We start from the raw sequence: 5,881 nt of genomic DNA, 5'->3' as shown, positions 1-5,881 counted from the left end.
CCAGAGGCAGCATCGATCGGCTTCATTTAGCAGCAGTAGCAAAGGAATCGCTCGATCGCTCGGGTTCAGTAACGCATAGCATGCAGTGCAATCGCTCGGGTTCAGTTAGGTGACGCCTTGCTCGGGTTCAGTTAGTGCCCAACGCCTCGCACCCACGCGCATACAGTACGAGAGAAATGTGCATCGCTCGGCCCCCGACCACCCACCGTAACCGGGACGCAGGTGGAGAGAGAAATTTTCCTCGCCCTCGCTTCTACCATGGTTTTTTCTGTCATGGACGCCCCAAAGAATGTCATGCAGCTGCGTCTCCGGCCCGCCCAGGACGAAAAGCCCATTTTTTGTCATGCTTTTTTGTCACAGAAGTAGGAGCCCACCACATCTATGATGATACCGGGTTTTGTCACAATTATCGTCACAGAAGTGTCATAAGTATGACAGAAAAAAATTCGTTCGACCCAAAATGTCATGGATGTGTCTTTTTTTGTAGTGAAGGGTCTTGCCAAGGGCCCCGCAGTCGTCCCCGGCAAGGCTCTTGCCAGGGGTTTTCACTCTATGGTCTCCATGTAGACTGACAGTCCACCAGTCTTCACAAAGATCTACATGCTACTACACATGTGTCCCCGAGTCTTGGCCTCAACGTTGTCGATGGTGTCAGAGCTCTCAGCCTCAAGGGTGATTACCTTGTTGGCACTTCGCAGGCTGCCCTGGCAAGGGCCTTGCCGGGGCTACGTAAGCCGCCCTGGCAAGGCTGTTGCCGGGGGAGGCCCAGCTAGTATTTTGTTCTTTGGTTACCGACTTTGAATGTCATCTTGGTAGTCTTGTATCTCGCCTTCTTCTGCCCTGCCAAGCCTTGCCGCAGGTGTGGCTACGACTGCCCGTGCACAAGTAAGGGCTACAGAAGAGCCCATACTTTTGTACACCAACACCAACCCAACAAACACCTTTAGAAATACATGTAGAGCATCTTCATAATTACCAAGTTACGTTGTGACGTTTGATAGCACATAAGGCATGCCTCTTGTATCCCGGAGTTGAATAATCTCATATTTGAATGTATTTGACATGAAGAAAGCAATAGCAATAAAACTGAACGATCGTAATGCTAAGCTAACGAATGGGTCTTGACCATCACATCATTCTCCTAATGATGTGATCCCATTTATCAAATGACAACACATGTCTATGGTTAGGAAACTTAACCATCTTTTATCAACGAGCTAGTCTAGTAGAGGCTTACTAGGGACACGGTATTTTGTCTATGTATCCACACATGTATCAAGTTTCCAGTTAATACAATTCTAGCATGAATAATAAAAAATTATCATGAAATAAGGAAATATAAAATAACAACTTTATTATTGCCTCTAGGGCATATTTCCTTCACATAGATCCTTTAACATGTGGTGCTTACTCAATATCTTCGCTAGCCAAAAATTCCGCACTAATTAGAGATACTACTTGTGCATCCAAAAACCCTTAAACCCAAAATCTTGTTTTGAGAGTCCTCCATACCTACCTATGGATTGAGAAAGATCCTTCAAGTAAGTTTTCATCGATGCAATAAGGCAATAAAAATTGCTTCTAAACTTGTTGGATCATTTAGTGTAAGAGAAAATCGAGTGTTGTACGAACTTGTGATGGAAAAATAATATAGGCGACAGACTGCATAATAAAGGTTGCTATCATAAGGGGAAATATAACATGATGTTCTTTTGCACAAAGATATTGAGCATACAAACCAAAAAGCACATGACGACTTGTGCTTCCCTCTGTGAAGGGTCTATCATTTACTTTTATGTATTTATTTTTATGCAAGAGTCAATTTATGCTTCCCTATTCCTTTTTATTTTCTCTTTTTGCAAGCATCATGTGGTGAGGAAAGATCTAGGCACATCCAGTTGGATGTGAGTGAGCATGAGTTATTATTTTTGACATCACCCTTGAGGTGAATGCATTGGGAGGCCAAACTATAAGCCCATATATTTCCATGTGTCTGGTTGAAACTTTTTGCTCATGGGTATGTGGTGAGTGTTAACAATCATAGAAGATTATATGATGGTTGAGTATGTGGACTTGACAAAACGCTCCGATACGAGACCCTTCCTGAAAAGATAATGAATTGTACTTGCGAAGTTGACTGAGAACATAGTTTGTTGGTTTTCCATAGAGTTATGCTTTTACTTTGATGTTGTGATGAATTGTTACTTGTTCATGAGAAGCTATATGATAAAGTTTTTATGATAAAGTTTGTTGCTGTTATAATAATGAGCATGATGCTTCTATGTCCATATTTTATTTTTATCGACACCTCTCTCTCTCTCTCTCTCTCTCTCTCTCTCTCTCTCTCTCTCTCTAAGCATGTGGGCATGTTTTTCGATGTCGGTTTTTTGCTTGAGGACAAGCGAGGTCTAAGCTTGGGGAGTTGATACGTCCATTTTGCATCATGTTTTCATACTATTATTTATAATGTTTTTATGCATAATAATGCTTTAAGGAGTAATTCTAATGCCTTTTCTCTCATAATATGCAAGGTTTACCCAAAGAGGGAGAATGCCGGCAGCTGGAATTCTGGACCTGAAAAGCTATGTCAGAGTTACCTATTCTGCACATCTCCAAATGAGCTAAAAATTTACGCAGAATTGTTTTGGAATATATAAAAAATACTGGAGAAAATAACTACCACATGGGGCCCACCTCGTGAGCACAAGACACCAGGGCGCGCCCTGCTGGGTTGTGCTCAGCCCGGCCTACATCAGGTGCCCATCTTCTGGTATATATATCATTTTGACCTACAAAAAATGAGGGAGGACTTTCAGGACGTAGTGCCGCCGTCTCGAGGCGGAACTTGGGCGGGAGCACATTTGCCCTCCGGCGGAGCGATTTCGTTGGGGGAACTTCCCTCTCAGAGGGCGAAATCAAAGCCATCATCATCACCAACAACCCTCTCATATTTCAGAGGGCAATCTCCATCAACATCTCCAATAGCACCATCTCCTCTCAAACCCTAGTTCATCTCTTGTGTTCAATCTTTGTACCGAAACCTCGGATTGGTACATGTGGGTGACTAGTAGTGTTGATTACATCTTGTAGTTGAATACTATATGGTTTATTTGGTGGAAGATTATATGTTCAGATCCATTATGCTATTCAATACCCCTCTGATCTTGAGCATGATTATCATTTGTGAGTAGTTACTTTTGTTCTTGAGGTCACGGAAGAAGTCATGTTGCAAGTAATCATGTGAACTTGATATGTGTTCGATATTTTGGTGATATGTATGTTGTGATTCCCTTAGTGGTGTCATGTAAGTGTCGACTACATGGCACTTCACCATATTTGGGCCTAAGGGAATGCATTGTGGATTATTTATTAGATGATGGGTTGCTAGAGTGACAGAAGCTTAAACTCTAGTTTATGCACTACTTCGTAAGGGACCGATTTGGATCCAAATGTTTAATGTTATGGTTAGATTTTATCTTAATACTTTTCTCGTATTTGCGGATGCTTGCGAGGGGGTTAATCATAAGTAGGAGGTTTGTTCAAGTAAGAACAGCACCTAAGCACTGGTGCACCCACATATCAAGTTATCGAAGTAGCAAACACGAAGCAAACCAACATGATGAAAGTGACTAGATGAAATTCTCGTGTAGCCTCAAGAACACTTTGCCTGTTATAAGAAACCGTTTTGGCCTGTCCTTTGCCACAAAAGGATTGGGAAACCTTGCTGCACTTTATTTACTGTTACCGTTACTTGCTCGTTACAAATTATCTTGATATCAAACTATCTGTTACCGACAATTTCAATGCTTGCAGAAAATACCTTGCTCAAAACCACTTGTCATTTCCTTCTGCTCCTCGTTAGGTTTGACACTCTTACTTATCAAAAGGACCATGATTGATCCCCTATACTTGTGGGACATCATCTATGCCCCCCCTGCTGGGTGTGAGATGAGTCATGCGTTCTAATTGGCCAGAACCCAAACCCCACGGATCGTACGTCTGCACCATTGGATGCTCCATGATCGAACGTCAATCCTCATCCCTTTCAAAATCACATGAAGTTGTGGTTCTGATTTGATTTATATGCACAGAATGCATGTTAAATTCAAAAAATGTCTTAAATATAGCAAACGGTACCTGAAATGCGCCAGAAAATCAAACTCGCGGTATAATGGTGATTGCGTACTATGGAAATGTTTATGAGGCCAAACGATGAAGTCACCAAACACTGAAGTATGAATTGACACATCTCATTTTGGAAACCATGATCCTTCTTGTGAGATGCTCCGATTTCCAAGGAGCGATCATCAAAACTTGTGCCAAACTTTACAAAAAAAATCCACGGGGTCATGGGAGCAGGCCACAGGCACACACCGATTTTCATGATGTCCGGACTCCATCTGTATTTCCTGTAATTAAAATACCAACTAGGCCTACGCCGGTGGCCGCACCTCATAGCCAAAATGTTTGAATCTTCTCCCTGCTTCTCTGAAAATGGATGAAAACTCGCAAAGCGACACACAAATGATTTGTACACCTTCTTTTATGTTACTAGTAACAAAATAGTATTCTGTTACTATCACGCCCCTATATACGCCGCATCCTCCCTCGCTCCAGGCGCCGCCTCCTGCTTCCACCCGTCTCACTATGCGCTGTCGCCAGCCGCCACCGCCACCTCCCGCCGCGGCCGTCGCCCCAGCTCCAGCGGTGGCCGCCGCGCCCAGCTCTATCCAAGGCCGTCGTACCTTGCTCCAGTCGTGGCCGCCGCGCCCGGCTCCAGCCACGGCTGCCGCCCCACCACCAGTCATGGCTGCCACGGCCACCGCACCCACCTCCAGTCGCGGCCGCTGCCCTGCGCACCAATGACCCCTTCTCCCGCTGCTACACCACGGGTCCACTTCGCCACGAGCTCTAGCGCCGACCATCCCGCCGCTGCTCGTGATCCCCTCTTCCATCAGCTCCACTTCACTGAAACTGTAATTCCACTGGAGTAGGCGTAGAAGGTTCACCAAATCCTCCTGACATCTTCTTCCTTCTCCAAAAATATTTTCTTTTATGTTCAATTCTTCGTCATATGTTTATTACTGATTACCTCAGTGCCTTTTGTTTGAATTCTTGTTGATGCTGGTTGTAGCTTGAAACGGCTTCGCCTGTGTGCCTATGTGCGTGCTTTTCTTCAGTCCAAAGGGAGAATTACTGTCAGTTCATGAACAGAGAATTTTTGTACTAAACTTAACATTAGTTCCATGTGTATTTTGTTGTCGGTCCATGAAAAAATGCAGAATAGTTGGTTCGTGTGAAAAAAATATCATTAGTACAAGATTCAATTTCTGTGAGTTTAGATATATCACCTGAATAAGTAGTGATTTGCAGCGAGTTTTCTTCGGTGTAAATTCTCATTCAAGTGCTATGTTCTTCCTAGCACACATGGTGCTTGTGTTAATGCCTATGGGAGAACAACACTTACAGGAACTATGTACTAGTGATGAAAATGGGATAAAGTCCTAAGATAATGATATTCTTTTTATTCAGATTTAAACGGGCACAAGCACTCAAGTATGTGGTGTGTTAAAACACAAGTAATTCTACTTTAACTAAGTTTTGCAAACATTACACGGCTTTTGGGTTTTGACTGTCCTGTGGAAGCATTCTGGAGTAAAAAGAACTCTAAATTTTGATGATGCAAGGTGTATTCATGTACATAATTCTATATTTCTATTGTGACAAGTTCAAATGATCAAATAAAGTTTGCTTGTTATTTTCCAGGTAGTACAAGTGATCATTGTTCTTATTTCTTGGTCATTTTTGCTATAACCTGGACTCTTTAGAGAAAGCGGCGAGTGCTCTTTGTGATCTCAATTTGATCAAAACTGGACAAGGT

Source organism: Triticum dicoccoides, chromosome 3B, assembly GCF_002162155.2.
Source record: "Triticum dicoccoides isolate Atlit2015 ecotype Zavitan chromosome 3B, WEW_v2.0, whole genome shotgun sequence".
NCBI lineage: Eukaryota > Viridiplantae > Streptophyta > Magnoliopsida > Poales > Poaceae > Triticum > Triticum dicoccoides.
The sequence above is the reverse complement of the archived record's forward strand: the minus strand, read 5'-3'. Positions refer to the sequence as shown.